This window comes from Sarcophilus harrisii, chromosome 5 (genome assembly GCF_902635505.1).
Source record: "Sarcophilus harrisii chromosome 5, mSarHar1.11, whole genome shotgun sequence".
Classification (NCBI taxonomy): Eukaryota; Metazoa; Chordata; class Mammalia; order Dasyuromorphia; family Dasyuridae; genus Sarcophilus; species Sarcophilus harrisii.
This window is the reverse complement of record NC_045430.1, coordinates 153,246,371-153,257,517: the sequence shown is the minus strand read 5'-3', so window position 1 is coordinate 153,257,517 and position 11,147 is coordinate 153,246,371.

Here is an 11,147-nt window from a genome sequence, read left to right as displayed (position 1 = left end):
TTTTGTTGTAGCCAGCTAACAATGGGGGAAAATGAATTTACAACTTCCATTTTCTATTTAAAGAGTTTTAGAGGTGTAAAGGGCCTCTGCCTAACAGGAGCACAGTTCTTTATCAGAAAAGGTAATTGAGACTTAAAAAGGCAATGTGACACAAGAATAAGTAGCCAAGCCAGGACCCAAGTATCCTGATTGTGAAGGTCAGTATATTTTGTTGTACATGACACTGCTTCTGAAGTCCAAAAAACTCATAAAGCTAATGAGATTAAGTTACAGTGGGGTGTTGCCAGGGTTGATGCCTAAGTTCCATCCATTACAAACACTGACTTACTTTATAGCACAAAGGGCTTTGTCACATAGATTCTGTGAAAATTGGAACCAGATTGTTATTAGACTCTTCCTAACTGGTCATTACAGCAAGAATTGCCTTGGTTCCCCATTGTTTCCATTTTTAAAAAGGTCCAAGAACAGATATAAAGTTCATTCTTTTCATGCAAAGTAGCTCACTTAAGAGATTTTCACTGGACATGAACACTTATTTTTAAACTCATCTAAACACTGCAGGAATTGGATGGTAAGGCCTGCTCTGTTTGCAAGCAAATGTGTTATGGAGCAGACCAATAAAAAACATTTTTTTTTCTTCTCCAGACATTTTTCATATTTATCATTTGTTTTTTTTCTCCCCCCTCCTTTTCTAGCTTCCTCAACTCTGTATGATATTGAGAACAAAGGAAGATTTCATCTCCACCTTTATTTGTCATGAAGTTAGAGCTCCCTCCAGTGATCTATCAGGTAACATGAACTTGGACAACCCCACCTCTTAACTAATCTTTGAAATACACAAAAAAATTGAAGCTTTACCCTTTTAAACATGCATTTTCCTTTTTCCCCTCTTAAATTAAAACTAGCCAGTAAATAAATACATATTGATTTCTGTTGATGTCTTATTAGGTATACATATTTATTCTTCCTCTAATAGAGTATTTAGAACAGGGATCAATAAAAAATAAGACACGGTCAAGGTATTTTCATTTTGGCAAAGAGATTAGCCACATATATTATTATTATTTATTAGCTTTTTATGATTGTGGAGGACAGAACTTGCTTCTATAATTATTAACAAACAAAGCTAAACTTGATAGGCTAAGTGCCCTATCATACATATCAGACTTGCATATTCATATATCATAGGTTTTTTAATGGACTGAAACAACTTTCTAGATGAAGAAAAACTACATTTCACATTTCCTCCCCGACCAGCATCTCATTGCATTGATTGGCTTCCACTGGCCAAAAAAACTACTCTATGAATTTCAGTTGGGTCATATAACTAAAAAGCTATAGGTAGCACCCAAAGGGATTCACTGAATAATTCATGAAAACTCAATACCTTCCAAATTGATATTAAATCATTTTCAACAGAAGAAAAACTAGTTCTGAGTCTTTTTATTTATTGGTTTGATTCCGTTAAGCCTAGATTAGGCAACCTCTGGCCCTAATGATTCTGAGTGCTGTTACAAGCTTATTCCATTCTTCTCCTAATTTGTTTCTTTCTTCTCTTTTTCCCCTTCTCTCTCTACTCATCCTTTTTTATTTTCCATTCTCTCTTTCCTCCTACACCTTTTCAAATGATCTTTGGCTAAGCATATTATGTGGGATTTCCTTTCATGTATGCAGAAGACTAGAGGGCCAATGAAAGCTTTTCCATCTCTCAAACTCCTAACTTTCATTTCAAAGTTTAATTTATTGATTCTGCAAGTCTCTTGAACATTTTCAGGATCATACTGTTTTATAAATGTCAGAGTCATTTGTTTTTATCTCATCCACCCCTGCTCTCTGATTTTCCTAAGAGATACTGAAGCTCAGAGATAGTAAAACATCCAAACATTCAATAGAATGCTAGAACTTTGAGAGCAGCTACTATCTCATATTTTGTCTTCTTAGGCGCAGCAAGGCACAATGCCTGGAACAAAGTAGTTACTTACTTACCCGTGCCTTGCTAAATCCACAGAGAATCTATGAGTTGGCTGTGGAGTTTCTGATCTACTGGACTCTAGGATTTAGAAATCCTAGAGGGCCTCTAGCTAAACCCATACCTGAAAAAATGTAAGTCCTCTCTAATCTATAATATACTTGACCAGTAAAAGCTATTAAATGCAACTGATTTTTAAGTCAAAAAGGGGAGAGCACTTGTACTGTTAAAGGAAATAACCACATTAATAATATCATTGCTCATCAGTGCTGGGAAACATAGCTACATTTATTCCCATAAAAAAAATACCATGAAACAATATGGTTCTTTGTGATAACCATTTATAGTCAATATTACAAGTGCTTTGTATAGCAGAAGATACATCTATCAACTTTCCTTAAGGATCACTGAGGATACACCAACCAATTGTCTGCTTTTTTTGGCTATTTCCATAGGTAGCATATTCTCCCATTTGCTCATTTTTACCTTCTTCCTTCAAGACAGCAGCTAATGCCACATTAGCAGCCTAAGTTCAACTGGTTCAAAACAAAACTCATAGTCTTATTTCCAAAACAAAAGGTTTTTGGTTTTTTTTAGAATTACAGCCATCCAGATGTGCAACTTTAGAAACTGGCTTCTTTCTCCCCTTTCCCTCATTTAGCATGCATATCAGGTATAATTTTTCCTCATATGGTTTTCTATTTGTATCTCTGGCATCTAGAATACTGACTTGAAATTACTAAATGGTTAATAAAGTCTTCTTGCATTGGAATATTGAAATAAAAGCATATGTTATGTGAAGAAGACAAAAATAGCTACATGAGATGCTATCACACACATCCACACAAACAATGAATCCAGGTAGTGTTTGACAAAAAGCCCTGGGGCAATCTCTCAAATAAAAAAATCCTACCTCTACTCCTTGATCAAAATTGGAAGGGGAGAAATGGTTCAAGTAATTCTAAAAATAGTACTTTGAAGGCGACTGAATGGTGTAAATGCAAGAGGTCCTTTCTGTCTGCAAATAAAAACTTGCATCTGTAGATGAATGTGTGTGTGTAAATAACATACATGTATATAGATAAGCACATTGTACACATATATAGATGTGTGTATTGTGCATATGGCATACTTTGCAGAGATTTCTTATTCACACATGTATGCTTGTATATACATAAGAAACATCTTTGCTAAATACAGAAAAGAAGATTTTTACAATGCTCTAAGCTACCACAGCCTCAGACTTATTGTAATCTTATACCAAAGTCACATAGCTTCCCTGAGTTTCAGCTTCCTCATCTATTAAATGGGAATGATAATATTTGCACTAAGTACCTCACATAGTTCTTATAAAGAAATCATCTTGTGAGCCTTAAAGTGTGATATAAATATAAATTATTCGTTATTCAACTAAAATCTTCCACACAGTTTGAGAGTGAATTAACTACACCAAGAGAAATCATATCAGCTTTTAAACTGAATATAGATGTGCAACACTAAAAGCAATATGGAATATTGACCACAGACAGAACAGAACAGTTGCTAAATTGGATTGGTAAAGGAGTTTCCTCATCTGGGAATTCCTTGTATCAATCATACCATAGGTCAGTCTCAATCCCATAATAATCAGTCATTATCATGTTAATGTAATAATTATTATATTTATGTGGCAATACCAAAGAACTCTGAAAAAGATGGTTCACCTCGGCAATCAAGGATGCTTCAAAGGAGTCCATCCACTCTCAGTCAAACACAATAATGTTGGGCAAGACGATCAAGGGAGCATCTGACCCCAGCGTGCTCTATGCCATCAGTCTGTATAGTTCCATGGGATATAAGTAACCTTGAAAAAACAAAAAGTAATTGAAAATCTCTCAGGGATAGCTAGTGGCACAGTGGATAGAGCACCAGCTCTGAGGTCAGGAGGACTTGAATTCAAATCTGGTCTCAGACACTTAATATTTCCTAGCTGTGTGACACAGGGAAAGTCACTTAACCCCAATTGCCTCAGAAAAAAAAAAAAGAAAAGAAAATCTCTCACATGAAGGGGGAGAAAAGGACATTCTGAAGAACCGCAACAATCCCAGAATTAACAAAATACCTACAAATATGATTTTGAAATATTCTTTAAAATAGGTTCCTTGAAAATAATTTGTAAGTTTCAATAATAAAAATAATCAAAGCTTGGTTTGCCCATTTTGATACAATGTAAGATACTAAGTACATAGAAAATTATTTGGTTCTGAATGGGTTGTAAACTACTCTTCCTAATTAATTTCCTTATCAGACAGAGCCACCAATGGAATTGGTGTTCTCTATCTCCATATCTAATGCTCTTTCCAATGCAGCATCACTGTGCCTCCTCATTTCCGCTATTCTTTCAATTCCATACTTTGGCTATTTGTGTTTATGCCACATTGTTGCTTTGGTCTGTTTTTGTTGTTGTTGTTGTTGTTGTTGTTGTTTTGTTTTTGTTTTTGTGGAGGCAATTGGGGTTAAGTGACTCGCCCAGGATCACACAGCTAGAAAGTGTTAACTGTCTGAGTACAGATTTGAATTCAGATCCTCCTGACTTCAGGGTTGGTGTTCTATCTACTGTCCCACCTAGCTGCCCAGGCTTATTAATTTCTTTAAGATCAGGATTTATGACATTTTTTCATCTTTATATTCCTATTGTCCAGTACTATGTGTCTTGCACATAGTTGATGCTCAATTCAAATTTGTAGAATGGACTTGAATCAAATTAAATCGAGTTGCTAACTTGACTTCAGGCTGATATTAAAAATTGCAAGTCATGTTTAAATATAACACTCCTTTTAACATTATATCTCAGTTCCTTCATCTATAAAATGCACAGGGAAAATAATGTTTTCCTCTCCTTTGTGTTTGCTGGGAGAAATAACTAATCCTGCAAGTGGTTGCAAATCAATCATTTGGTAACCCTGCTGGGCTAAGGCTAAATAGGAGGAGTAGGTATAAAAAGACTGGCTTCTAAGAGGAACCAAAATATTACAAAGCCAGTCACATTTCACGGCTAATTTAAAACATCAGGGGTTCACACAAGTTGGTTATTATAATACTTTCTGATTCACGTTTTATTTGATGATTTATACAGGCTACTGCTGTTACTATTGAACTTTACCATTTCTCTACAGCCATGAACTCTCTTTTATCAATATATTATAGTTCAGCATAATATATAACTGTCTATATCTTTTCTTAGGGATTATGGACTGCTTTTTATCTGGACTGGAGTAGGGTAAACTCAACAATAAGAGGTTCTGGCTATGTGCTATTCTGAGAGGCTATTTATTTAGTTCAGGCAAGAGCTTTTATAACTCCAATTGGATGTTTAAAAAAATATAAACACCAATAAAATCAGTTTAATGCAAAGAGACTTGTATCAAAATTGTTTTAATATATATAAGCTCTCATGAATTAGGCTAAATTTTCAGAAATATACTCTCCTTTTGAATTTAGATTTTAGCTTTCAGAAACAAAACAAACAAAAAAAAATATATGGCTGTACCAAACCACATTGCAATCAATTATATGAAATATTTAGCTGGCGTAGGTTTAAAAAAAAATCAGTGTCAAGATCAACCATGAAATGCTGGGAACTCTTCAAAAGGGTAATGTGGGAAATCATACTGACTTAAGAGGTAGGAGCCCTGGTTTAAAGCTAGCTCTGACACTAACTGTGAGCTTGAGCAGCTTACTTTACCAAACTGAGTCTCAGACTTTTCATCTATGAAATCAAAGATTGTGGGTGGGAGGGTGGATCACAGGAATAAGTGTCAGCTCAAGTGGCCTGCAAAATTACCAAGTGCAGCTGCAAGAAGATTTAAATATAATTGGGGGAAAAATTGAACAAAATAAAGAAAAATACAATTTTACACAAATAATGTTAATTTGTGATTTTCTAAGTCCATATGCAACCTGCCCCTCAGGGATCAATTTCTATATGATTTTAACACCACTGATCTAAGGGACCCCTATGAGTCCTAAAACTCTGATTCTAAATAGAAAACTGAAAGCTAGAAATGAAATCAGCTGGTCTTAGAAAGTTACAACATAAGTACAGAAAAAAAGACTTGATTTGTATAATTTTAGAAGTAATATTATTCAATGATATATAAAATAATACATGCAAATAGATTCACCTCCTTTTCCATATTAAAAGGTACTGAGACAATTTACTTTAGGAATAGAATACCTAGAATAGTGACCTCTGCATAAATGTAATAAGTGAAATCCATTCTAAAATGTTCTATTCAGGCAAAAAGGAGGAGAAAATGGGTAACAGTTTTTATGAAGACAAGTCAGCCTTGTCATCCAAAATTGCTTCTTCCAAGTGGCCTTACTTATTATTCTATATATCTTATATATAAGTTATTCTCTATATTGTATTTGAAGAAAGAGGACTAGAGCTGAGGTGCTTACTTTATATGCCCGTAATTGTACTGGAATACACACAGTGGACATACTCCAGCTGCTTTTGAAAAGAATGTGATTTACTCATTTTTTTAATTTCACATAATTTAAATAGATGTGCAACACTAAAAGCAATATGGAATATTTAAATAATTTAAATTTCACATAATTGTGAAAGGTAGGAAGTTGCTTCCTAATTATTTTTATTTCTGTCTGTGCCATTTCAGAAGCTAATCTACTCCAGCTTCTGTTCTCCTTCCTGATAAGGATCCAGAAAGTGAATTTAGAAAAGTTATGTGATAACAATCAAATCTTATACAAGAAAACTCAATTTTACAAAAGGTCAGAGCTATCAAGATATCAATAAATTTGTTTGGTGGATCAAAAGGGTGAGCAAAACACACTCTGAAATCAAAAATCTGGATTTTAGTTCTGGACTAATAACTGGTTTCCTTGAGCAAGCTCTCTGAATCTCTGCTTAGTTTCCTCATGTACAAAATAGGGGTAATTATGTAAACTGCTTTCCGTAGAGGTTTGGTGGGAAGATTAGTAGCTATGTTGCACAGTGGATAGAGTGATAGATCTGGAGTTAAGAAGATCTGATTTCAATTATGGCCTCAAATAACTATTAGTAAGCCCCCCTAGGCAAGTTAATTCATCTCTTTGCCTCAATTTCCCCACCTGTAAAATTAAGATAATAACAGCACCTACCTCCCAGAGTTGTTGTGAGGATCAAATAAGATAATAATAGTAAAGTGTTTGGCCCATAGTAAGAAATATATAAATGTTAGTTGTCATTGTTGCTGTTATTATTATGTGTAAAGATATTTGTAATTATAAAGCACTATAAAATATGGATCATCTTTTTGTTACAATAAGTAGAGTTCCATAAAGAAAAAAGAAAATAATATTGGAATGTTAGGCTTTTTCTTCAGAGGGTCTGAATTGTTTGATGAAATGTTTTTACTTTTCTATTTTATTCTGATGCTTCAGAAATATTCATCCTTTGAAAAAATCTTACAAGGATTTGAGGTTTTTGTTGTTTTTTCTTTCAATATAATCTTTATGTATGTTGAGAGATACTTTATTGTGATTTGTGACTGAGGGAAAAGAGACAAAGGTCATCAATCTTTTCAGGCTTCTACAAGCCCAGCCCTTGTGATTTGCATAGTAATGAAGGACTAGTAGAGGAAAGATTGGAAGCAACTTGTTCTTAGACAATGTTTGCAGAAGTAGAGTCCTGGAAATATTTTCTCAAGTAGGAGATATGATAAGAAATAAGACCTAAAATTAGTTCCTAGTCATCAATGAGATGCTGAACTAATTCAGTCAAAAGGACCAAAGAGAATAAAATAGGTTGAAGAGAAGACATAATCAAAGCTAAAATGATTGTGTCTTTCTGATTAAGTCCAGATGGAGGAAAGTGGCTTATAGTCACTGACAGAAATATCACATAGCTGACTTCTCTCCACACATCCCTTGCCCCAAACAAAAAGATGGTTGTTAGGTGGCTTTCACCATAACATTCTAGAAGCAAAAATTAGCTGAGGCTCAGTAGAGAGTAGTGGAAAGGGTTTTATCTTTCCCCTGAATTGAAAAGTGCTATTAATCATAGCTTTCCTAGAAAAGGTAAATAGAGAATTAAGAAATCCTAAAAAATAGCCATACAGCTAAAGAACAACTAAAATGGAGAAATATTGACCAACAGAGAACAGTAAAGTGATGCCCAACTGGGAGAAGGTCCAACAACGAGTAGCACTAGGGCACTATCAAATCAGAATTATTTGCTTTTGTCTTGCCTGTGTTCTAGTTATATATGCCCCTTCTATCCTGTCCCTCTACAAAGGTTCTGAAGTAATACACCCTTTCTACCTGTATATGCTTCATATATGACCCCATGTGGATTCACTCTCCACTGTGGATGTTGGTATAGTTGTGTGTGTGTGTGAATTTCAAAGGGAGACAGAGTTGTTTTTTGTCTGTGGAGGAGTATTACCATACTATTTCAATAAATGCTTTCCATTTAAAACAAAAGTTCCCTTTGGAGTGCTTAGTAAAAAATAAACATACTGATGGGGACTTGTGGAGAAATAGCTTTCTACTAAGGGGGACTCCTGAGTCCTATATAGGTATATCAGAGATATAAATGGATATCTTGTATAGATGTATTAGATTCGGATGATTCTTTTATCCACTATACTATCAAATAGATTGACAATTCATTAATTACACAAGAGTGAAAATAAATGGACTATTACTTTAAATGACAAATGGGCTATAATCTATGTAGAATCAAGGAAACACTGCATATAGTAATAGCAATATTGTTTTAATAATGACTTTGAGCAAATAAACTAGTTTGTCTGTTATAAATACCCAAATTAACTATGAAGGAAACATGAAAAAAGCTATTTGCATCCAGAGAATGAACTGATAAAAAGAAGTTTATATAGAATAATTTTACATATATAAATATATACATATTCATAAATATATATAAACACGCACAAACACATATTTATGTCTAATGGGAGAGAGAGGGAAGAAAAAAATTCATATAATAATTTTGTTGTATATTTGAAAGGATTAGCAAGTTGTACATAATAGTTACAATTTCTTGGGCAATCATCTTTTTTATTACACTATGTCATGGAACTGCTTGTTTTGGTCCATATATTACAAATAAAATAAATTTTTTAAAAAGATATTTTAAAAAGAAAATAAATAAATGGATTAGTACTTTTAAATATAAATTTGGGATAGAGAAATATGTATGACCTTGAGCACATCACATTTGGTGGGAATTTAATAATGTTTGTTGAAATGTCAGAGAGCTGCATGGAGCAGGTGATAGAGCACTGGCCCTGGAGTCAGGAAGAAGATCTAAGCTCAAATTTGGAACATCAGATACTTGATACTTGCTGTGTGATTCAGTCTTGCTAATTCTATCTCCATAGTATCCTTTTCATCAATCATTTCAATTCTATTCTTATTGCTACCACCCTAGTTTAGGTCTTTATTGCCACTCACCTAAATTATTATAGGATCCCATTTAATAGGACTTTCTATCTCTGCTCTCTCCTAGTGGCAATGTATCCTTCCTAATACTGCCAGACTAAACTTTTTATTTTCTTTCTTTATTTATTTAATATGTATTGCTTTATATATCATATTAGGAGAGAAAAATCAGAGCAAAAGGGAGAAAACATTGGAGAGAGAAAAAACAGAAAAAAGAAACTAACACAGCATATGTTGATTTACATTCAGTCTCCTTAGTTCTTTTTCTGATTGCAAGTAGCATTTTCTGTCCAAAGTCTATTGGGATTGCCTTGCATCACTGACCCACTGTGAACCACATCTTGATCATCATTTATTCTTATTATTATTGTGTACAATGTATTCCTGGTTCTGCTTATTTCCCTCAGCATCCATTCATATAAATCTTTTCAGACTTTTCTAAAATCAGCTTGTTCATCATTTTTATAGAACAATAATATTCCATTACGATCATATACCACAACTTGTTCAGCCATTCCTCAATTGATGGCCATCTACTCATTTTCCAATTCTTTGCTACCACAAAAATTGCTGCTACAAACATTTTTGCACATGTGGGTCCTTTTCCATTCTTTATGATTTCCTTGGGATACATATAGTACTAGCACTGCTCGGTCAAAGGGTATGCACAGTTTTATAGCCCTTTAGGCATAGTTCCAGATTGTTTTCAGAATGGTTGGATCAATACACAACTCCACCATCAATGCATTAGTGTCCCAGTTTTCCCACATCCCCCCTAACATTTATCATCATTTTTTCTTGTCATTTTAGCCAATCTGAAAGATATGAGGTAGTATCTCAAAGTTGCTTTAATTTGCATTTTTCTAATCAATAGGAATTCAGAGTATTTTTTCATATGACTATAGATGGCTTTAATTTCATCATCTGAAAATTCACACTAAATTTTTTCAACATAACTCTTGCCATGGAGTTGCTCTGTTCAGAATCTTTGAATGGCTCTTCATTATCTACTGACAAATTCATTATCAATCTCAATATATGATTCAAGACTCCACAATCTAGTAATATTCATTCTTTCTAGTACTGTTGCATTTTGTTCTCATACACATAGTCTAAAATGAATTATACATTGGAACCAACATACACTTTTTTTTTCAGCCTCCATGATTTAGCTCACACTGATATTTGTAGAAGCTTTGAGAACTCCTGCCAATCTTTAAGAACTTTTCAGCCTTCACACCTCATAGAGCAATTTTTAATGGTTATCATATATTATTTTTATTGTAGTAAATTGACTATGAACTCATTAAGGGAAATTTACCTCAGGTATCTAAGACTAGATAAATTAAATCTAGTCTTTATCTTCCTTAGTCTATACCATAACATTCTACATATAGTAGGCATTTGACAAATGTTTGTTGTCTAACTTCATGGATTGTAGAGGAGGCAGAGATTTGCTTTTTGCTGCTCAGGTAATCTTCCCATTCCTTACCCTTACCGTCTATTCCCACAAACCCCACTCTAAACTATATACACTTTCCCAAGAATACTCAAAAGCAAATGGTATATTCACTTTGATCAGATTCTTCTTTCAAGAAAATGATGTGTTAAATCATAATCTCTAGGGTCAAGTTCTTGTAATAAGAAAAACATCTATCCAAAAACAATCTCTGCACATGATTAAAGGTGTGACTATAGTAGTCATATTATTTCTTTCAGTCCCAAT